This window comes from Struthio camelus, chromosome 4 (assembly GCF_040807025.1).
Source record: "Struthio camelus isolate bStrCam1 chromosome 4, bStrCam1.hap1, whole genome shotgun sequence".
Classification (NCBI taxonomy): Eukaryota; Metazoa; Chordata; class Aves; order Struthioniformes; family Struthionidae; genus Struthio; species Struthio camelus.
Genome location: NC_090945.1, coordinates 49590056 through 49615573, shown reverse-complemented (window position 1 = coordinate 49615573; position 25518 = coordinate 49590056). Strand labels below are relative to the sequence as shown.

Genomic DNA, 25518 nt, shown 5'->3' with positions numbered 1-25518 from the left:
AAGGTATCCAGAGGTGTTATTCTTGACTTACTTCTTTTGAGTCAGAAAAAAAAATTGTAAGGATATTTAGCAATGAACATATTAAAGCAAGGTCAGCACCTCTGGGATTTTCAAAGGGGAGTCTAATTCAGTTTTTTTGCATGTGTCAGAAGGATATCATAATAAAAAAAAGAAACAAAAATTCCCAGATTTTTATAGAGTTTCTTAAACATATAGTGTGGCAGAATTACAGAAAATACACATGTCCTTAAGCAAGAAAAGGTAGAAACAGGAGACAATCATTACAATGAAAAACAAGGTTCAAGATTTCCACTTAGAACCTACAGAAAGCAGCATAGATATGTATACATTTAAAGCTAAAATTTGATTCCACAGTAACAAGCATCTCTAACAACAAACTGTTCCATACCTGTCATATGTAATCATGGGTGATTTCACCTTTGACAAACACCTGTGGAACATCTCTTGAAGCCAGGATTAAAATATACTCTTATAATTCCTGAGAATAATGGATAATAATTTCTGCTATTAAAATTTTCTTCTCCAATTGGTGTGAGTTCAGCAGCATCTGACTCACTTAGACAGATAACAAAGTAGTAACCACTGACTGGAAAGTTAGCAGTTTACTAGAGTGTAATGACCTAATTATATTTACTTTATGCAAATAAAATATGGCACCAAAAGATACTACGCGTATTATTAACTACTCATAATAGATGCAATTCAAAATTATATCTATTATAATTGAAAGTATAATGAATTTGTATTTTAACATGTAACATTTATATTTTAACATGTAACATTTTGGGATCTGAAAAGGACTATTTCTCCAAGGCTTAAAAGTATTAGTCAACCTAACTGACACGGAAACATAAACACACAGCACAGTTTATGGGCATCCTGCTGGATGCACAAGTCATAATTCCACAGATGGAATTGGGTTAAGCATGGCAAGAAGCTATCTTTCTTTGTTAGGGAGGTGGACAAACAGTAATGATGCACTGGCATTTACAATTAGGAGCATAGCACTGGTTACGACAGACTAATGCTTTGAAGTAGTAAGGCATATCTTCTTTCTTATGATGTCTTTTTCATCTTTTTGAATTGCTAGACTTGAAGATGAGAAGAAATTTTCCTTCAGATTAAACTGGCTCAGACCTTGGAATATTTATATTTTCCTATACTGAATGCAAAATGAGATAACCAGTAGAATCACCTGGGTACAATTTGCTGATCTCAAAAGCCATTGGGTGCAGTTTTGTCTTTCAGTGTAAGGAAATCTCGTTGAAATACATACCTTGTGATATCTGGCAGTTAAGGTCTTCAAGTCCTATGCAAGTAAGTCGGCTAATCATGAGATGCCTGATTTGCAGATTTTTACACAACTATTTGTATTGCAAGAAAAGATACTAAGGAATTTCAAAAAGCAATAAGAAATCTATGAGAAGAGGCAATATTATAGCAAACAAAATTCAGCTTTGAAAAAATCCATATTAATGTTAGTGAAGCAAACAACACAAATTATTCACTCACACTGCTAAATTCAAAACCAACTGTAACCTCAAAGAAAGAAAAAATCCTAATAAAAATGTCTCCACAATAAGTGTGACAGTCAAACTAGCATACAAAACAAGGAAATGAAAATAGTATCTAAAAATAATGGTGCATTCCTGTCTGAAATTGTGTGTTCCATTCTGTCATCTGAGATCAGAAAAAGAAAGATTTTAGACACAAGTTACAAAACTGGAGAGACCAGAAACATTGCAGTAGAAATGATGCTACCTTTAGCACTGAGACAAATGACAGAACATGATCAAAGGATACAAAGTAAAGAATAAAAATCAAGCAGACCTATTTATTCTTTCAGTCCAAGAACATGGAGACACTTGATTACACGTTATACTTACAAAGGTTAATCATAATACTTATAACAGGTATCTTTCTCATATGCATTATTATTAATCTGAGATACTTACTGACATGGGACATTTCAGAAGTAAAGAGTTACAAAAAAAGATGAGAATTAACAAGAATTTCTACAGTATATTTTTTTAACAGATTACACTAATCTGTTCATCCTATTCTTCACAGGCAGCACAAAGTAAAGGGGTCCTGGACAGAAACAACTGAGAATTTAATTCCTCCTGTGAAATTCTCACTGGTTTGATGTTAACGGAGGAACTGGACCTGAACTGAATGGGGGGTCTATAGTGGACCAGGCAGTGATTACACCCTCCTATTGTGTCTGTTCCCTCTGTTGACTGACTGCAAATCAAGCATCTTTTTCTTTAAAAAAGCAAAACAACCCCTCCCTGCCTTCCAAAAGAACTCAGAGAACAAAAAGAAAACAAAAAAACTTCCTTAAATGCTTTAGCACATATCAGTTACTGAGAGTTAAAGTTTGAAAGAAACTTGTGTCTGAACTTAACTTATCCCTGGCAATTCTGGCAGTCTTGCACCTTCCTCTGAAGTATCTGATGCTGGAAATACATGTCAGAAGCAGAGCACTGGATTATACGAAGCATGGAGCTAATGCAGTATTCCACTTGATGTTTAAAGATGATACATAGATCAAGATAACCATTAAAATGCAATAAGTAAAATATATTTACCTGCTCTGAGGATTGTTGATGGGGGAAGAACTTTGGGCTACTATGTAAATATACCTCCTCTTATTAAAAGTGACAGAACATTTTTAACATCTATCTTATGGGAGAAGACACCAGACCTTTTAACAAGTTTTTTCTGAATACTTTAGGGATTGTAAATTGCAGAGAATCAATGAATTATGCCATGGAAAGATGGAGGGCTGAGTTTCAGCCCTTTCTAGTAATGTAAGTGAAGGATTTGTGCCTGTTCTCTGGACTTCCACAAAAAGTGGATTAAAAGTACATTACCTTGTTCTGTTAAAGAAGATACACAATCTTAGCAAGAGCGGTATAGCACTGCCAGATATGAATAATCAATAAGATATAAAGATAGGTTACCTTGCAATCTTTTGCAAATAGGTATTATCTATATGTCAGTTCACACTGTTGCTACCAATACACTAGCATTGTTGTTCAACGGTTTTTACATTAGCAATATCCATAAAGTCACTTTCCAAGCCCTGTGTGCCCCTGTGTGCTATCCACAGAGTAATAAAAGAGGCAGATCATATTCCTTGTCCTCAATTTCTCTAAGCTGATGTAACTGAGAAGTTAGATAAGACTTTGAGGTGTAAAGTCTGCTGGGACAACTTTGAATATACATACAGACATCCTGAAGAGTAACAATTTCAGGTGAGTAATTCACCTTTCTGTTTGGAATGACTTTCCCTTTGTACACTTATGTGTTTAAGATTCTAACTAGTATCCCTTACAATGTGTAGACCATTACAATTGGAGGAGGTCCTCACAGTCTTTAGTTAAGTAAAGACAAAATTGGACTTCCCAAAGCCTGCATTTTTTCTAGACACTTCAGGAAGTCCATAACATTCAGCAAAAGTGTGAAATGAGCTCCAGGTGGCTGCACTGCAAATGTCAAATACTAGGAAGTTCATAGGAAAGCCACTGTTTCTGCTTGAATTACAGCCAAGCGGACCTTTCAGATTTAGTGATTTTGATAGTGTTCTTTCACACACCGGACATCTTTGAGAGGAGACTGGCAGTTCCGTGGGTCTTTCAACTTCTGATGAAAAAAACCTGTTGTTGTAAGGTCATGTCTACATTATATATAGTATATAGCATCTAATTTTTGGAGATTTGTTTCCAGAAAAGCAGTGTGAAGTTTAAGAAAGAAGGGTCAGTTAACTTCCTTCAATACCTGAAAGTCAGAATTCTCTTTAGGTAAAAGCTTCAGACGGATGCTACCACTTGTCCTTACGGAAAACAGTGTAAAAAAATTACCTATGAGAGCTTGAATCTCAGCTATCCTTGTTGCAAAAGAGAGATCATAAAGGCTGTTTTCACAGATAAATGCAGAAGACAGCATTCAAAAGATTCAAAAGGCTGCCACATAAGAAGATAAAGGATATGAATTGCTCATGCCTGACAACAGGCCAACTAAGAGTAGCCTAGAATGATCTGAAGGAATTTCTGAGGTGAAAAATGAGCTATGGAAATTCTTATAGGCTGAGAGTTTACTCCGTTTACTGAACTTCAGTTTAAACATTTAGTTTTTTAAGTCTGAAATATGTTTTCTGCACTTGCATTTGTGCTAAAGAAGGCTTCTGTAAGGTCTCTGACAGAGAGAGCGCTAGAAGACGATATCTCCAGAAACTGGACTGTATAGCTGTGGGCGACTGTATGCAAAATTTGTTTGATATATAGATCAGACTTCCCCAGGAGATGCAATTTTGACAGGCAGTCCGAAAAACTGCAGAACACTTGAAAAAAAGAATATAATGGTGGTTGCAGTAAGAGGTAAAATGGAGTTTTCCACTGTGCCTTTAAGAATTTTTGCATTGGTGCCATGGTTTGCAAAACTGATATTGTAAGTGCCAAAGGACATCTATGACTAAACTTTAGTTACTGAACATAGAAATTTGTATTGCTTTGCCTGGGCAGAATTTATAGCAGAAAAGCTAAAGCACATACTAATATAAGGAAAATGATTCTTCTTGATGGGAGCACAACAAAAGATCTCCAGGTTACAGCTGTTATAGAATACAGCCTCAAGACCCGTGGGTGTTAAACTGGTCTTGATCATGAAAAAGGAGACTTTTTACATCAGATAGTGTGTTCTGAGGAAGTGTCTTCTCAGGACAACTGCTGCCACTATTGACCAAGCCACAATGTCAAAGGCATCAACTGCACCCTGAAGCAGTGCTCTAGAGACAAGTTTACTTTAAAGTAGGATAGAATCAAGGGGTCTCCTAAAGTCTAGTGGAATGAGATCAGAAAAGAACGTATCTGGAACAGTAATTTTTTTTATATGCCATTAGTAATCCCATTTCCAATGTGGAATTGAAAAGCAGTCGAAAATTACTTTGCTAAAATCCTGATTTCTTTATATCCCTTTACAGAAATAGGTCCAGCTTACCTCTTTCTTTGGCAGGAGCTATAGATAATCAAGAAAGAAAATGCATGTTTCTCCTAATGGCTTAGTCTATCTTTTCTTTTAGATACAGCCCCACAAAAAGCTGGGCTTTACCAAACAACCTATGCAGGGTCCAAGAGAGCCCAGATATTTCTGACTTCAGGGTGATGATCTTATCTATAAGGGATAAAGAAGTGGTAGAGAATATCCATGAATAAGTGAGATTATGTAACTCTTCTTTTCAGTTCCTGAAAGAACTGAATGTGGACTTATAGGTTCTCCTGAATTTGAGAGCCGGGTTGCACAGCACTAACAGTCAGCTCTCCTCCCAGAAGATGCTGGGTTAGAAGACAGGAAAGGCTTGGAGGATGACTCCCTTAGCTCCATTTCTACATCAGATGTGGTGAAATGATTTGGCAGTTGACAGCTGGAACAGGCAGCATCCTCAGAGACAAAGAGTCTGCAGGAGGAGGCCAAGGCACTCAGTGAATGAGCACTGCTGGATTTTCAGACCATGCACACTGACATAAAAGTGATAACTGTGTGTGTGCACATGCAGGGAATAGCTCTGGTATTCAATTGGGAGTTTTCTTATGAAATCTCCTTTGGAGGAATTCTGTGGTCTCAGAAGAATTGCAAGGGAGTACTGTTACTAAAGGAAGCAGCATGGTTTTATGCCTCATTTTGTGTTTCTTCTTTCCACATGCCAGTTACTTATTCTTAAATGAGGAGTTTTTATGTGGCTTTTGAAGTGGCTCAGATGCTAGTATCTCTTCATGTCCTGTTCCAAAGATGGCATGACAGAGTTAAGACAAAGGGTCAAGAAACATCATTAGTTTCTCTGATTCCATCAAAGAAATTGGAGCAGGTGGGGGCAGGAAGGGGAGGACAGCGCTTCAGAGAGTCACACAGCATCAAAGGCACATGTATGATGCTAGAAATTCAGTCTGGTTTAAAAGAAAAGACAGGAAAAGGATAGTATAGTACTGAGAAGGAAAAGCAAACAGCTAATGTAGGATCATAAAGGTGTTACAAAAAGAGTCTACAAAGAAACAGTGGACTACAGCACCGGCTTCAAGGACAGGAAGAAGGAAAGCTCTGATCTGGCCAAGCAGTGAGACGAATTAAGATGAAAACAGAGCTCTGATCACTGTGTGGATAGCATGCAAAGGGACAGGACTTCGAAGTGTCACCTCAGGGATAGAGCTTACATAAAAACTCCATGATGGTACTAGTATACTGCTACCCAGAGTATATTGGTCAGATATTAGTAATCACTCAAAGGAGACTGTTAAGATTGCACATAATTTGTCACCACAATTACTTCCTTCAATAGAGCTAGTCCCATGTAGTCCAATGTTTTGTATATTAACTAATCACATTTAAAAAATATCATTCCAACTGTCTTGATTTTGATTTTCCTTTGTTTCTTACAGATAATACAGCAACAGTTTGCCATTATAACACTTACCAAATCATAAGTTAAATTGTTAAGACTGTATAGATTTTCTTCACAGCAATACGTATTTCTGGAAGCAACAAGTTTTTAAAACCATATTCCAAAATAAATAAGCAGAGTAAGTGTTCATAATGCCTTATATGATCTTACACTTCTTTTTAATCATTTTTAAAAGCTATTTAAAAACAATGTCTAACTGCATTCAAAAGTATTACTATAGCTCATTCAGAGAAATCAAAGCTCATTTTATTTGAGTGGCACACAGTGAGGGGCCTGGCTGAACCCTATCCATGTTCCAACGAGCATCTGGCATTTTGGAGAAGAGTTGATGAATGGAGTTGTAAAAAGCAGTATGACGTTGACATAAAACCCAAAATGGACTACAAAGGAACGACAAGGAATTCATTGCATCCTTTCTTTTGCCTCAGGCTGAGTTCTGAAAGCACTGATTACAACATGTAACATCAGCCAATTCTCATATTAGTAAGAAAAGGGAATACATATTGTCTTACAATTTTTCATTAATGCTTTAGTAAAAAAAATCCTCATTAACACATTCTGACAGGACAGTGAAGCTAAGTGACTTCCTCAAGGTCACAAGCAACTTCCTAATAAAGAAATAATCTAAGACAAAACTACTATTAAGGAAAGTGACGAAGTGCAGCAGATCACTGCACAGTCAGCTTTCTGTGTCAAAGAGTTCCAATTTACTACCAGTAATTTGTTAATGTGTATAATAAGGGATTAAAACAAACAGCTTTTTATTTGAAATTGCATCAAAGTCACATGTTTAAAGAGATTCAAACAATTTAAAAGTTACAAATTCAGAGCTGTTTGGTAACAGGAGAGTTTTATAGACGGTACTAGGGAAAAACAGAGAGAAAGAAATGCAGAAAAATTACAACCGGTACTACAAGCTATGGAATGCCTCCGGAAAACCACATGTGATATATGAATTGCGCCTGTAGCTGCCTGAGAAAAAAACAAATATTTTTGTTCTGGTGAATGTTAATATCTCCTGGAGGCAATTTTTCTATTATATTTGGATTTAATACTCATTCAGATTTATTATTATTATGTGATGCAAAGATTTTAGCAGGGTGATTTTTTTTTACTGTGAAATACTTTAGGTTCTATTTTTCATTGACTACCTGAATTGCAGTAATAGGAATATCACTGACTTTTTGGTGCTGCTGTTGGTTAAATTATTATTTTATTGCAGGGTAGAACTACAACAGCAAAGTACTTACACTTATTGACCTTAATTTAACAGAGTTCAGTTTGGTGCACATACATTCATTCTTGCAGCACTTGGAATTACTGAAGCAAAAACTGTTTATTTGGTTCTTCAATCAATATTTTTTCTAATTCTGTAGCAGCCCCATTAAAAGTGTAGCTGTCAGTTTCTACTAACTAAGTCAGTTTATGATCTTATAAACGTCAAGTCTAAAATCCTAACAGTCCCAAATGCGGAAGTACTAATACTCCTCCCTCATTGACAGTATAGACTTTCTCTTCCTGATGGTCTGATCTTGAGAGAAGCTGAGCGCCCTGAAGTCAATGGCAAAGGAACCACCTAACAACCAGACCATTGCAATCTCAAGTAATTATTTACAGGCTGTTGGGCACAAAGAGTTTTACAAACATCAGGCAGAAAATAAATCTTTAAATAAGTATGGATCTAAATGGTTGAGTTTAACTTAAATATGACAATTTCCTAGGTAATTTGTTTTAATTTGGAGGTGGATCAGATAAATGAAAGAATAATTATCTAAAAACGGGCAACTGTGGACAATAGCTGAAATAGCCAATTTGTCACCTAGTAGATTTTAGTTTCATCTGCTACTTCCTTTAAAACTCAAAATGTTTATCAGAAAAGCACTAGAAAAACAAATCAACCTTTTTCTTTTTCATTAGGCAGCAATATTCTCTCCGTTACATTTAATATAAGGCACACTAGGTAAATTTCAGGTTTTACTAAAAAAAGGTTGCATAAAGAACCGCTCTTTTAAGGGCTAAAGGAACTGCTGTCTTGCTATGTGTATATTATTAGTATTTCTGTTGGCATTGGAAGGTGTAATAGACTCATTATAAAGAAAATACCTGTCTAAATGCCTCAAAATCACTCACTAACTACGTATACAATAGTGCTATGTGAGAATAGCCTCATTCAAGAGAGTTCTTCCTTGATCCCTCTGCTGAATCAAGAAGAGTCCACTACCACCACACTAAAATTAGTGTGGGTTCTTCTTCCTGAGATGTTCCAGGGCATCTTTTTGGGGCAGGTATGGATATAAAGTGTACAATCTGTACATTCCCTGAGGAACTGAACAAATAATTATCTTCATTTCATTAAATGCTGAAATTGCATTTGTGCATGGATCTCCTGGAGCTCAAACACTGGAGAGGCCTCACGCAGCCTTCCTCTTCCCATTTCTAATGGCCAGACAACATGAACAATACAAACTGATATGAAATGAAAATTACATGCTTGTGGAAACTGAGTGATTCAGGTATTTATGTGATCACAGCTCTTCATGCCACATTAATCCTAAAAGCACTCAAGGAATATAAGTCATATGTTGCATAAACAAAACTGATGCTCACAAAGAACATACAGCTTATAAAGGAAATCAGTTATAGAGAGACTGAACTAAGTCTCTTCATTCATAAGGATAAAGTCCTGCTAATTCTTTCTTCTTTCTGATCAACTTGAAAACATACGTTAAAAATAGATTAGATACAGACTCTTTAGGTTTTGTACCTTAGAACTTTTAGTATCATCTAGTATGATTTAAATGTTTAAATTATTTTTTCTTAATAATAAACAAAAACACAAGTATGTCTACAAGATTATGGTCAAAGAGTAGACTGGACAGCAATATAGTTACTGTGTGTCTCACCTCTTCCTCCCTGCTCTTTATCCAGTAATACAGTGCAAAATCAAAGAGGATCATTCTGTATCCGAAAGCAGTAGCAATATCCAGCTGAGTCAAAAGAAAGCTCCATTAGGCTGGCTGGCAGGTGCAGAAAGGCTGTGGGTAGGTTGTTCCCACACGGAGTCAGATTTTATTCTCACAGAAAAGAGGTGAAAAATCCTACAATGTTTTATCTTCCTTTTGTTCACCCTGAGAGCCTACAGTTCTCTGCTAAACACATTACAGTCTGTTCCTTGCTATAAATAACATAAATGCTTTTTAAAAAAATTATTAAAGGTAGGCTAGAAGGAAAAGAAGAAATTACTGTATTTGAAAAAGTTTGAAAATAACATACAAAGTTAAATGTATCTGTTCTTATTCTCCTATTCTCAAATAAATCATTTATAGATACAAATATGGAAAGATACATCATTTAGTATTCAGTCATGAAGTGATGTTATTTTAACTGCATGTAGAAGACACATATGCAGTAATTAGGTAAAAGGAAGACAAATGACAAAATACTTATAGAAAAATAAAATACCATTATAAAGCTGCCTTGATACAAATCTCAATTAATTTGGCTGGAATTAGCTTAAGGTATCTTATCACATGAAAACACTGATTGTTTTTCTCTTACTTTAAACAGTGTATATGTCTTGTGAAAAACAATTTTCTAAATCTGTATTGTGTACTGGGATAGATGACCCCGTCAGAAAATTTGGTCCATTGGAAGCACAGACTGCTTTTAAAAAGTAACTAAAGCTAAAATAAAAAGAAAAAAAAAGTGAAGGAAGGTGAACAAGAAACAGATATATAGAGAAAAAGAAGTACTGTTCAAAGTGCATCGCAAGGTGCCTTCTGAGTTACAAGATGCAGTGCATCAGATTTGCTCAATGGAAATGTTTACCCACTTGCATATGCTGAATTTTGACCCTTTTGCTCTTTCCCTCAGCTAAGCTGTTCAAGTATCAGACTTAAGTTCTCTAGCAAAGCTGCTGCAGTTTGATTCATTTGCTGATTACAGCCACACCTGTAGACCAAAATGTTAGAGATAAGCACTTTTAGCTCTCAAACTTTGGCCTAATTTTAGCCTGTTTTGAATTCTATCAGACACTTGAACATCTGCAGTGAGTCCTGAAAAACCTTAAAAGATCATTGTTTCATGAAATAGAGAAATCTCATTTTCAAAATAAAATACTACACTAGTAACATATGAGAATTTTCTGCTATACTTTAGATAATATCATATTTGTATTCACAGTATCAGCAAAGCGGGCAGGAGACCTGCCTGGATGAGCAAGGAACTCCTGGCAAAACTCCAGCAGAAGAAGGAAGTCTACAGAATGTGGAAAAGGGGACAGGCCACTTGGGAGGAATACAGGGACGTTGTCAGAGCGTGCAGGGATGCGACAAGGAAGGCTAAGGCCCAGTTGGAATTAAATCTGGCAAGGGATGTCAAGGACAACAAGAAGGCCTTCTTCAAATACATCAATAACAAACAGAAGACTAGGGAAAACGTGGGTCTGCTCCTGAATGGGGCGGGTGCCCTGGTGACAAAGGATACAGAGAAGGCAGAGTTGCTGAATGCCTTCTTTGCTTCCGTCTTCACTGCTAAGGCCAGTCCTCAGGAATTCCAGACCTTGGAGGCAAGAGAGGAAGGCTGGAGAAAGGAAGACTCTCCCTTGGTGGAGGAGGATCGGGTTAGAGATCTTTTGTCCAAACTTGACATCCATAAATCCATGGGCCCCGATGGGATGCACCCACGAGTGCTGAGGGAGCTGGCGGATGTTATCGCTAGGCCACTCTCCGTCATCTTGGAAAGGTCCTGGAGATCAGGAGAGGTGCCTGAGGACTGGAAGAAAGCCAGTGTCACCCCAGTCTTCCAAAAGGGCAAGAAGGAGGAGCCAGGAAACTCCAGGCCTGTCAAGCCTCCCCTCCATCCCTGGAAAGGTGATGGAACAGCTCCTCCTGGAGGTCATCACTAAGCATGTGGAGGACAAGAAGGTGATCAGGAGTAGTCAGCATGGATTCACCCAAGGGAAATCATGCTTGACCAATCTGATAGCCTTCTATGATGGGACAGCTGTCTGGGTAGATGCGGGCAGAGCAGTGGATGTTGTCTACCTGGACTTCAGCAAGGCTTTTGACACTGTCTCCCATCACATCCTTGCAGGCAAGCTCAGGAAGTGTGGGTTAAATGAGTGGATGGTGAGGTGGATTGAGAACTGGCTGGATGGCAGAGCTCGAAGGGTTGTGGTCAGCGGTGCAGAGTCTAGTTGGAGGCCTGTAGCTGGCGGTGTCCCCCAGGGGTCAGTCCTGGGTCCAGTCTTGTTCAATGTATTCATCAATGACCTGGAGGAAGGGACAGAGTGCACCCTCAGCAAGTTTGCTGATGATACTAAACTGGGGGGAGAGGCTGACACAGCAGAAGGCTGTGCTGCCATTCAGAGGGACCTGGAGAGGCTGGAGAGCTGGGCGGAGAGGAACCTCCTGAAGTTCCACAAAGGCAACTGCAGGGTCCTGCACCTAGGCAGGAATAACCCCATGCACCAGAACAGGCTGGGGGTTGACCTGCTGGAAAGTAGCTCTGCAGAGAAGGACCTGGGAGTGCTGGTGGACAACAAGTTAAACATGAGCCAGCAGTGTGCCCTTGTGGCCAAGAAGGGCAATGGTCTCCTGGGGTGCATGAGGCAGAGTGTTGCCAGCAGGTGGAGGGAGGTGATCCTGCCCCTCTCCTCAGCCCTGGGGAGGCTCTCACTTGGAGTGAACTGTGTGCAGTTCTGGGCTCCCCAGTACAAGAGAGACATGGCACTGCTGGAGAGAGCCCAGCGGAGGGCTACCAAGATGATTAGAGGGCTGGAGCAGCTCTCCTATGAAGAAAGACTGTAAGAGCTGGGCCTGTTCAGCCTGGAGAAGAGAAGACTGAGAGGCGATCTGATCAATGTGTACAAGTATCTGAAGGGGGAGTGTCAAGAGGATGAGGCCAGTCTCTTCTCCGTGGTGCCCAGCAACAGGACAAGAGGCAACGGGCAGAAACTGAACCACAGGAAGTTCCATCTGAACCTGAGGAAAAACTTCTTCACTGTGAGGGTGACAGAGCATTGGAAGAGGTTGCCCAGAGAGGTAGTGGAGTCTCCTTCGCTGGAGATATTCAAAACCCGTCTGGATGTGATCCTGGGCAATCTGCTCTAGAGGTCCCTGCTTGAGCAGGGAGGTTGGACTAGATGATCTCCAGAGGTCCCATCCAACCTAAACGATTCTGTGATTCTGTGATTATGAATACTGAGGAACTGTTACTTTGTCATCAAGGCAAGGTCACACATTTTAAAATGTGATCCTGGTATAAATTAGGCATCAGAAGTATCAGTAGGAGACTGTTGTAAATTTTAGTGGCAATTGAACATTGCTGTGTTGTCCCAAAGGGTGTAGAAATCATGTGTAAGTCCCCCCTCATAGTGAGTACCATTAGCATGTGAAGTCTCTTTGCCAGGTGTAAGTGATGTGCTGGGGTTCTGAGATCAGAGGAAACTGAAAGTGGAGTACTTGTAAGCCCCAGGTAATAGCAGCTGAAGCTTCCCTCTGGCCTGTGGCAGCTAAGGGTACAATAAGCCCCACTACTTGTGACTGACATTTCCGTAGGGGCTGCTACAGCATGGGAAACACATCAGGGCAGTCATAAGAATTACTCTAGCCTATGTCAGATAACCAGCACTGGCCTGCCATACATACTCAAGAAGGACACTTGTCCTATCCCTGTGTATCCAATGCCTCGAAAATTAGTCCTGAAAAAGAAAGGCATGGCCTGATAGTCACGTTATAAGATTGTGAACTCTATCTTAAGTAGAATTGGTTGAGAGTACAATCTCTAACATTTAAAGAACATTTCTAAACCTGCATCTGAAACACAGTCCCTCTAGGATTTTCAGATGTATCACCTTCCTTCCCTGTATATGAAATGGCAACTCTGTGCAAAAGCTTGCCAGAACACTGGAAAACAAATTACTCATCAGACAACTGGGTACTTTCAAAATATGAAAGTCCTATTATTATTATCCATAATGCTTATTTAATATAACATAATTTAGGATTAATACATTTTTCAAAATCAAAGCTGAATCAAGAAAAACCTTCCTGATTTTGCTTGCAAATTGTAATTGTTGTCTAAGGGTAAGTATGAAGCAAAGAAGTTCAGCTGAAGGTCTAAGTTGAATATATCCTGCACGGCTTGTAAAGTGTCCGGTGTGTTTCCTTCCACAGAAAAGAAAAGTGGTTAGTGTTGGAGGTATTTTGACCAGTTCTAAAGCTCCATAAATACTATGAAGCATTTATAGATAGCAAACAAGTAAATCCAACCTAGGGGCTTTCATGAGGTCAAAGCAGCAAAAGCACCATAGATAGCTGAAAATATCCTTTTAAAGCATTTGGAAACCTACGTTCCTAGAGTTTCTAAAAGAATATCTCAGTTGAAGACAAGAGTGTGACAGCAATGTTATTGGGTAATCAATGTTCCAGCATGAGGAATTTTAATGCTCTACTTAATTTTATTTAAAACAATATATTCAGAATTATAAAATGTTCTTCTGTAAATTAGATAACTGAAAATCTAAATTAAATAGATAATGAAAATTTGTTCAAAATGAAATAAAGCAGATTTTCTGTAATTTCATTATATGAAATGGTTTTGATCTTACTTCACTCATTAGGTCCATTATGTAAACAGTTCAAAACATTTTAAATCTATTTCTTCAATATATTTCTTATTGCATATATGTGCATATTCTTTGCACTAAATAACATAGGCCTTAAAATAGGCCTTGAACTATTCCACCTTGCTGTTGAAATTTTACAGCATGTGGTTGCCTTTTACTACTTCCCTTTTGCCGCTACAGAGTAATAAGCAGAAGCAAGATAGGCTAAATACAAATTGAAATGCGAGATCAGTTTGCATCAGAATAAAATGGAATATATATGCAAGTAAAGAGTAGTTGCCTGAAGCAGTACCGTATGCCAATGAGACATCGGCATCTCCACTTGCAGCTCACAGAGATATTCTACAAAAGACACAGGCCCACCTGCTGTATGCCATTTTACAGCAATTCCAGAAGCATTTGAATACAACAAAATGTTCATCAACTTCATGTAAAATGCATGACAAAAGGCCCTCTACTTAAACTGCATATAACCATGAGCAGACTTTGGTCTAAGGTAGGTTTTTTTTTTTTTCTGTAGTTTATATAAAAATAAAACAGCTACAAACCCTATACTCAAGTTATGTAACATTGTTCATTTTTCAAGATTTCTGAATACTGGAGTGGAAAATGGAAACACATCAAGATGATATTCCCAGAGTCTGGGATTTGCCTTTTTTGAGCCCATGCAAACTCATTCAGGTTCAGGATTATCAGTATATTGGATTAAATACAAGGACACAATAGGATAGGACAAAGAAAGTGTAAGGAAAATCTTTAAAAATAATATGAAAAATGAAAAAAAAATAATGAAAAAAAATCCCTTTTTTCCTCTGACATATCAAGAGCAGGTCATATCAGAGAGCCTGTAGAACCTGTTGAAGTTGCAAAAGTAGCATTTATAAAAGATGAAGCCAAAAATGAGTGATTTTTTCCCCCATTATTACCAGGTTTTGCTTTATCAACAGCAGCATGTAAACTGTTGTTTAAAACTTAAAACTGTCTCATAGAAGATGAATGAAAAGTGGTAACAGTGATGCTAGTGAAGAGATCTGGCAATCACCAAAGAGCAAATCTGAAGTCTATGTGGTAAATGGTAAAAGATGAAATAAAGAACAGAATTAAAGAACAATTGTATAAAAATACTGGAAAGTCAAGGAAAATCATGACTAATGAGCTCTTTGAAGGTGTCAGTGAGTATACGAACAAGATAAATTTGATGGATACAGTCCACTTCAGTTTGCAAAAGGTATTGGGGCTAAACTTGACCAAACTGCTTTAGGCTGAAAGACTAGCATCTTAAAGAAATCAGGCTATCATAGGATAAGAATGAAGTCCCTCTTATGTGTAAATAATCAGCTGAAAAACAGAAAATGAAGAGTAGGAGTATCTATTCAATCTTCCCAGTGAAGAAGCAGGTGAATACCACAGAAATCTGTGAACACATTCAACATTTGAAAGACCACCAACACAATGAAAGAAAGAGTGCTGATGATATCACTTCGTGCAAAGTAGCAAAGATAAACATCAGAAACAAAAAAATGTTTCAAGAGAATGAACAGGCAATAGGATGGCAAATGAAACTGGGCTGATAAAAGCACAATAATTGACAGGAAAAAAAAATCCTGATGCCATATAAGAAAATAATGGATTCTGGACAAGCTATTGCTCTCAAGAGCACGCACTCAAGTCTTCCAATACTACATTTTGAATACTGCATGCAATACAGTTCCCATTAATTAAAGCAGAATTCCCTCTAGGGGAGGAATGACTATTGGAAAAAGGAAAAAAAAAAGAGATGATGGAGTATAAGAAACATGGAAATAGATCTTGGAGATGGATGTACCCTGTTCTGTTGCACCATCCTGTTAATATGGAAAATAATTATTTGCTGTTATGCTAACACTGTCTATTACTATTATTATGTATGTATGTATTATGTATTATGAACATGAGGAAAAACTTCTTTGCTGTGAGGGTGACAGAGCACTGGACCAGGTTGCCCAGAGAGGGTGTGGAGTCTCCTTCCCTGGAAATATTCCAAACCTGCCTGGATGCGATCCTGGGAAATATGCTCTAGAGGGCCCTGCTTGAGCAGGGGGATTGGACTAGATGATCTCCGGAGGTCCATTCCAACCTCAACCATTCTGTGATTCGGTGATTATTATTTTGACTGGAGAGTTTTTCAGTAATCAGGAATTCCATGTTCTTCCTGTCTCTACATGGAAAACTAAAAGGACAAGTAAACTTGTAGAGTTAGATGACTAATAAATGAGGATATTTTACCATAAATAGGATTATTTTTCATTCCTTTTATAATTGTGTTCTTGTATTTCACATATTTATAAGAAGTGGCATTAAAATGCAGAGGGCAAATATCCAAATGTAGCCCATGACTCACAGATATATAACAAGCTAAATGTTTATAGGGTTGTGCTATTACTATATTTTTTGAGTGCCAGACTCTACAAGGGACATGAAGAAAGCAATAGAATATGTCCTGGGTGTTCCTTCCATTCTGGAAAGATGAACTTCAAAATCAGATACTACAGGAAGAAGGGCCTCACTCTCTTTACAGCTGCCATTATTAATGACACAGAGCAATTCTCTGTCTTGAAGATGTACAGTCAAGCTGCTGCTATGATTTACAGACACAAGCTTGATCACAATTTACACATAGTGTGGCACAATTTGAGACACAAGAAATAGGTTTTATTTCCTAAGGGCTATGAGGTGTAAAAGCAATTAAATGTCTTCATCTGCTTCTGCAACATCTAGAGTGAACACCAGCTTCAAAATGCCTAGCAAATCTCATTATGAAGTCAGTGAACTTGTGTTGATTCTGCTACATCTGGACTAAATCTCAGTGGGAAAAGGGCAGGAACAGCTGTAAAAAGGCAGTGTGTGGCTAAGGCTGGCCAGAAGTGGGAAAAGGCTGTGGCCAAAGCACTTCTTAACCCATCTGTAATTACATGACAGCAGTTCTGTCATATCCTTAGTGCTCTTAGTTTTAAAATATATTTATGATTACTATTTCATACCAGTTGGTGTTTGCTTCACAAACAGTCTTTTACACAATTCACATAGGCATATAGAATGCTAAATATTCCTAATTCTCATTGTTTATTGGAGTTTTGTTAGAATGGTCCCTGACAAATAACACTCTCAAAAAATTCCTGAGCACAATCTGGAAGATAACATGGGCTGGGGACCATACCCTCTAGATATTCCTAATGGTCCTTATCTCCAGCATCACGTTTGATGGCAGGTTCTATCAAATGTATGCCCAGAAACAGAGGTTTGTATTGCTATGGTTGCATTGAATGTTCATTGCTTGGCACTAATTTACCCCAGACGACTCAAATATTTAAATATATTTTTACCAGACTGATTTAACGTAACTCCAACAACTTTGTGAGGTGATCAGATGGAGGAAAAGCTTGGTGGTAAGATTAGGAAGGGATAGAATTCAGTAGCAGAGGCAGGACTGGGAAAACTGACTTGTTTAGGCATTGCAAAAAATTGGCACAAGGGAATGGGAAAGCCATTTCCCCCTACCTTTCCTTCCTTTTTTTCCCCCCTATTCTCCAAAATATACAGAGAAGTTAATCATTCAGGGAAGAGCGTCAAAGGAGACACCCTTTTCCTAATGAGTCATGAAGTGAGGGTAAATCAACTTTTCCTAAATGAACACTACTGTATTGCCCCTACCCTATGAAAACTAACTTGAGAGAAAAAATTCCATTTTTTGAGGAAGGAATATGTATCCTAAAAGAAGAATATAAAAAGGTCTCAGGGTCATGTCTCTGTGTCTCTCTCAGAGACAAGTTCAGGAGCTCCTTCCATTTCTGATCCCAAAGAAGCAGTGTGTGTACAACCGTGTATCAACTACTACTACTGTAAACTAACTGAAATGAAAGTGGTTGCTCTAGTTCATACCATCTGTGAACCAAAAAGTACTTACCTTCACAAAATTAATATTAATAGTTCTCCTTTATTATCTTCCTCCTGTGTATCTGTATTTCACAGGAGGACTGCCCTGCTAAAATGATGTTTACAGGAGGGAAGCTCCCTCGGTGTTGGAGTGTATAGGTATCAATACAGACCCGGCTACCTACCTGGGAAGAGGTGGAGATACTATATATTTCCTTCCACACTGAACTCCACTGCTATAGAGGAAAACTAGGAAAACTTTATTCCTGATCATTACTGTTATCTTCTGTATTCTGTTTGGCACTATAGTTTTAAAAAATAGTAAAGCAAAAATCCACACCTCTGCCCCTATGAGAAACTAATATTGATTTTCCTTTCAGTTTTATACTCAGTAGTTGAGTTTTGTGGCATATAGAATTTTTGCTTTTCTCAAATAAGATTTCAAAGATTTAACTTTACGGGAAAGACTTAACCATTTTGGTATGTAAAAACAATAGAACTTAATCATATTATTGAAAATTAGGAAGTGCTTTCACATCCCATATTTTACATGCATTTTTAATAACCATTTGTTACTACTGTTCTGTAATATGGAAATCCATACTGTTGTTAATATTGTACAAATTCACAGCTAATCGCATTATAGTACCAAAGGAACAATTATAGTATGTGAATATGTATAAAGATTAATCTACATATCCTAATAAATCTCAGCTGACCCATTAATGTATAATGGGCCCAAAGGAAGCCTCATATCCTTAGTATATAAATGGCACATTTCTTTCCCTCTCCACTCCTTTCTTCATTTTGTTTTATATGTACAAACTGCCATAAACAGGAAAATTAAGCCACACAAAAACGCTCTCAAACATCAAGAGGCTAATCAAAAGCCCAAATCACTTTTTTTTATTATTATACGAGAAGAATCATGCTAATATTTGACATGCATGTACAATGAGCTTGTATTTTTCCTTGACTCTCCCTGTTGTGCATAACGCTTCTGAAGGGGTAGACAGACATCCATATCGCATTATGCCCTGTGATGTACAGCTATTATAAGTGGGTAAAAGGAGGAACTTTCAGTTTTAATTGTAAATTATAATGCTTTTTTCTTGGTTCAGCGCACACCTTCAGCTGTTTCAATTAAATTTCTTGTAGTTTAAAAAAACAGAAAAAAGAGACAAATGATTCTTTTTGTTATGTGAGATATGCGTTACAATATCACTTCATAGTGACAACTCCTTGTCCTCCTGTCACATTCTGTCCCTTAGACCGTGCTGCAGAAAAGCAATTTTCTGCCTCAAAAGCACTCTATTTTTTTAAAGTTTGTCTCTGGGCAATTTTCAGGTCTAATAGAGCTTCACAACTGTATACAGATGAGAAAGACCCAAAATAGGGCAATTTATTTGATTCCTCCTCTTCAAAACATTTAGCTGAGATTGCATATCCAACAGAGAAACCCCAACAAGAATATTCAGAGATGACCTGCAGTGACACACATTTTTTTTTAAACAAGAATTTGCATTAAACATCTTCTCCAGACTCTTCAGATGGTCTAGATTTGCCTTTTGTTTAATATGACCTTTAACATAAATATTTCCCAGGATATTAAAAAGTAATTTCTTTTTTAAAAGAAATTGTACAAACTACTCGGTTAAATAAAACACTTATGGAGTTTTTCAGAGGAAGAATAGTTTCTTTTTAAGATGTGCATTCATTTGAATCCAGTTTCTTTCTTGTTAGAGAGTACAGAACCACTTAGATGGGAAAATACGTTCTCCCAATGTTCAGCTCCTGGTAACTTAGCATTTATCAATACCTGAAGGTAGCTTGACCTCAGTATTCTCCTGAAACAGTTCTGCCCTAACACAGTAAGGGCATCTCACAACAGAGCAAAGGCGTCCCCTTTATAACTGCCCACACCTTGAAAATGATTTTACCTCCACGTAAGTCCTTAAGGATTTATTACACCTGCAGGATTTGGACGTTGCTTTGCTGTGAATGTTTCATTCATGTATGGTATGACTAAAAAAAAAAAAATTATAAGATTTTTGAAAGTTCTCAAGCTAATAGTTCGATTTCAAAGCTGAAAATGAGTGGATCACAGGCTCTTAAATGTCTACATTCATTTCAAAATGGTACAGGCACTTTTAAAAATTTTAAACCAAACTGATAGCTCATTTAGCCCTAATGACCTAACTTTCTCAATTTTTTTTTCTATTGCTGTTTTTTTTTTTTCTGTTGAAAGCTTAGTACATTTAACTTCATCTCAAAATTTCTTGTTGGAATATAAATTCATCACATGTTAATAATCACTATTAATATTGACACCAGAAAATAATAAGACATAAATGCTATCTATATCTGTACATGGTTCTGATTATCAGGTCAGATCCCACCAGCTGAAGCAGGAATTCTCTTTGCTCATACAATAAATATACATTCTCTTCCACTACATATAATATTTTCTCTTCCACTACAGCAACAAATTAGCATAATTCAGTGGATTAACCTTTGTGCCAGAAATAGTACCATGGGCCAAGGCAACATCTGTAAGATCATGCACGTGGCCCTGAAGATTGAATTTGGCTCCTGTTGTGTCTATCTAAATTTGCTTTCTGTGCTGGCCCATAAAATGGGAACGTGTACACACAAACTAGATTGTTGTGGAGAGAAGCCAAATCCAGCACAAACAGGATGGAGGACAGAGAATATGACTTGAAGTCAAAGAAGGTCTGCAGATATGCTTTATGTTAGAACAGAAGTAATATATTGGCATATAATGTTGAGGACATGCAAGGGAAAGAGAGCTCTGTAATTTAGCCCATTATGTCTGAAAGTGCTAAAGTTGCCTTAGCACATCATACAGTGAACTCTGAGACCTGAGCCTTGAAAATCTCATGAGGAATAGTATGATCAGCAAATAGAAAAGATGAATAAAACTGCAATCCATGAAAACTTTGAAAATGCCTAAAGCAGGACAGTAGAAGAAAATAATTTGTTTAAACTATCTTCATCTTTCATGTCTACTTTAGACTGCTTGAATATTTAGTTGAGAAAGGACCTAATTAATGTAGCCCTCTATATATCTTACTGGCTGGCAAACCTTCAATTTGGCTGCAGGTTGCTGTCAGCTGGTCACAGCTCACTGACCATTCAAAAGTGTAACTGCAAACTGATGTTCTATTTATTTTGGTTTCTTTAACAGTAATGCAATGGCTATGTCAATCAGAAGTTACCAGGAATAAAAGCAACAGACTGGTAATTAAAAAATTCATTTGGCCTTAAAACCCTCCTTTTTTCATCCAATTAATTGTCTTCTGTTTGTTTGTATACACACATTCCTACTTTGATTAAATGCATGTGAAGTTTCTTTAACTAAGTCTAATATAACCAAGGTTCCAGAACCCCCTTTTAATCATACATTTGCACAGCATACACAGAAAATCTGTATACCTGACAGAAGAATAGGAAGAATTGAAGAAGAAATGCTGTCCTTGAAATCCCATTGGATTCAAGTGAAATAAAGTATAATGTAGGAAACGTAAAATGAGATTTTTTCTACTAGTTGAGATTCTGAAAAAAGGAATTTCAAAAAGATGTCTGCTTTCATACGTGTAAATCTATAACATACAAAAACAATACATTATTTTCAATAATTTTTGTTAAGTAAATATATTCTTTGTTATAAGAAACCAAGCTGTTAAGATAAAAATGTGTTCCTTCAATAACTGTTCGGTAAAAACTACAGGAGCAGCTCCTGAGACCAGGACTGGAACCCTTTTTTCTTTCCATGGGGAGTACGCTAACCACGAGGCTACAGTTACGCTTTTTCTGCTCCTTCCATTCCCTTTTATTTTCTAAAGTTTCCAAGCATCAGTGAGGAATACAGGAGAATACTGCACAGTTGATGTCTAGACTGTATGTAAGAGAAGATGAAGCTCATTCAGAAGTTTGCTTCCCTCATGTTCTTGGCTCTGGGAAGGCTGGTGCCTACAATCAGAGACTGGTAAGGGCCAGAAGTCTAAAATTAGGAATGGTCAGTGAGGTAGGGCTTAAATTCAGATATGGTAACTTCCCAACGTTAATCTACTTCTGGTTAGCTGTGACTCCTGCTCTGATGAAGAAGCTTCTCTGCAGCCCAAGATCATGAGACTTATGGCATATCTCTTTTTTCCATACTTTATGTTTGCCAGTTGACCTGACTCAATGCATCTTATGCTGAAACACCTTGCTTAGCTTCAAGTACACAATACAGTATTGTGGGTGCCAGTCCAAGTAGCAGCTGCTAGAAAGTTAAGCAACGTGACCCTCCACGATGCTCTTACAGAAGTCCCTTTGTACAGTAACTATAAAACCTTAAAATTCACAAACTGGTAATTTCAAATCTTTTCTCCAGTTTAAAAATGCATCTAACCTGAACTAAAATTAAATTAAATTTCTCTGTTATATACCTAAAAGTAAAAACAGAAACCAAAAAAAAACAAAAACTAAAAGAAGACACCAAAATAAATTTCTGAAATGTCCTCTCCACCATTCTCTTGCAATAAGCTATGTGATGAACAACGCTAAAAAGTATTTTATTTGAACTTTGCCAAGTAACTCTAATAATGTAACAAGAATACATGCATAATAACTTTGACCTGGATGTTTGAAAAACAGACAAGACAGCTACTTAGCTACCTGAAGTGCTGCCACACGATGAGCGGCTGCTTCCTAAATGCTATCAGTTAAAATGTTTTTGGCACCTTCTCAGAGCCCTCTCATTTGCTTCCTTTACACAACAGCTTTCTATATTAAGCCAGTTTGCCCCAGTGTTTCATGGAGGAAATAGTACATCAATCTCATTTTGGAGTTTCTTTTGGAGTTTCACTTGTACTCCAACAAATCATATTCTCAAAATGCATCTCAAGTAGGAAAAACTTACTTGCATGATTTCCATGTGTATATCTCATTTTTCATTTTTTAAATTTTTCATTCTTGTTTGTAATGTGCTAAAATTAATGTTAATGATACGTTTACCTGACAAATTGCAGGTATGTGTTATTTAAGTATCTAACAGTAAGTTTGTGATATTTTGATTATTCAGAATTATCTATGAATGTCTTTGAGCTCTGAACACTGTATATTAATAATCAGTGGTTGGTAGTCTATATTCTTATTGGTTAATTAGACTTACTCATGAGCAACTGGAATGATTTAGCTAAATAATCACTGTAAAATCTCAGCCCAACATGAATAATTCACTTTCATGTGTTTTCTAAGTTAAAAACTTTGGGAGGAATTGTTTGTTTTATTTGGTGTTTGGACAAAAAAAAGTTCATACAAGGAAGTAAGAGTGATAACTACAGTTCACCAAAATTTGCTTTTTAATCAAGAGAAATATTTGTGGAAAAATTCTCTACTATTGAGTTGCCTCTTACTTCCAGTTTGAGCACCTGGATCCCAGTCACTTGCCAGATTTTTTTACTGCCTGCACATTGTAGCCTTATCTAAGATAGCTAACTGTGCTTTGACTGTCTCCTCTTGTCTTCTTCAGCATTTTTTCACCTAGGTGATTGTTAAAAGTTAGCCCAATCAGAAAAAGGAAATCTTAAAGATAATTAAGTTCCTACAAGTTTCAGGGAGAGAGATCCAATTTACTATCCCCATGGATAGAAGGAAATGGGGATTTAGGCATTTTGACAGAAGTTGTCTGGCTTGTTCATTCACAGAGCTGCAGACTAACCACAGCTCTTGTTTCTCAGCCAAAGAGGGTAATAGGAGATAAGAGGAATAAGGAAATTAGGGTTGCAGCTGAGACTGGTGATTTTAAACTACAAAGAAAACAACATTACCACAGGAAATCTGTCTTTGTTAGTTCTAGCTCCTGAAGCAGTTTGTTTGGCCTAGCTGGCAGTTTGTAACTTTATTTAAATATAAAAGTATTACATATCCATTTCCATCAGAGTCCTAAGAATTTAGGAAGACACAAGAAAATGGTATTAAAAATGAGAGAAAACTTACAGATAAAAAGAAAAATGTATATTCTTTTAGAGCAAAATCCTTTACTTAGGGAGAGCAACACTTTTTAAGACTGATGATAGTTTACACTACTGGAAGTTAATGTAGTGTATACAGTTGATCAATACCTGAACCAAGCTGCAAGGAAGTGTCCTCATTAAGCCTTCATATGTAGTTCAGAGCTACTGGCTTCAAAGGGGTAAACTTGTCTTTAAAGCTTTGTGTATTAGAGCTTAGACTGGATTTTTCCAAAAACTTCTGAAAAGTAGTCGAGGCTTAACAAAAAATAAAATAGTAATCAGAGATGGACTAATCGTGTTCTGACATAATAGGTTATAACCAGCAATGTGTTAAATCCTACCTTCTTCGCATAAAGGCAAGAATTATAAATAAATATATAATATTTAATATATTTGCTTCTCACTCTCTCCTCCTCTGTTTTCTTAAAGTAATCCGCCTTACCCTTTCTATAATGCCAAACTCAAACAAAATAGCAAATATATGCAAAACACAATGGAAACAGCATTTTACTGATTCTAGAACCATCTGGCATATCAGACTGAAGTACATGATTGTATGAAAGAGAAATTTAAACTGGAAAATATAATATTAGAAATTATTGGCATGCTTTGTCACTTCTTTCCAATGCTGGATGTAGTCACAAGTAAATAAACCACTAATTTTTTTTAGGGCTGACTGGTAAGCAGTTGGCATATCCTGGGATCTACCAGAAACGCTCTGAGAAATAAATGCTCACAATGATGATCCTCTCTGGCCACATCCTAGACTCTACAAACGTGCTGTATTCTCTTACTGAGGATATAGCAGTTGACATAGTCCCAAAAGAACCTACAATAATCCCATTACCTATTATTAGTATACCAGTTGCTCTCACAAGAGTTCCAAAAATGTCATTATAATTTAATATAATGAGTTGTGATCCATACGTTTCTACTAGGAATCACGCACGGAAAACAAAAGATTCTGAGGATCTATATATGTCTTTAAGAATTGGTTAAGGACTGTCAGCAGTTCTATTTTATTCGGTTCTAAGGAAAACAGCTACATGTGAAAAATTTCAAAAATGATCAAGCAGTAAGCTGTTCAGTACAGCTACTTAAAGTTATGTTACATCCTATCAAAAAATTAAATGAAATGACAGGCAACTTTAGAATTGCACCACTGTTAAAGAAGGACTTTTTCAAAGTTAAAACGTTTTGAAACTCCACCTTCTCTCATGTTTTAAGTGGTATGCAACCTTAACATCATACATCATTGAACTAGAAGTTGTAGCATGAGGTTCTATCTAGCATGATATTACTAGATTTAAAGCTATAGAAAATGTCTTCATCCAATAACATATTTATTTATTCTTTAATTATTTGGAAATCATTATTTCAATGATCCCTGAACAGGACAAAGTCAGTTCTAAGAAAGCCACACAAACACTCAAAACCAAAGCTGATACTGATTTACCTGTACACCCCAATGCTAA

At 37.1% G+C, this 25518-nt stretch overlaps 1 protein-coding gene across 1 annotated transcript in view; it reads right to left on the bottom strand.

Moving 5' to 3' along the window:
- Nucleotides 1-25518, bottom strand: part of TENM3 (teneurin transmembrane protein 3) — a 1330030-nt gene that overhangs the window by 813657 nt on the left and 490855 nt on the right. The gene's annotated exons all lie outside the window — the stretch shown is intronic.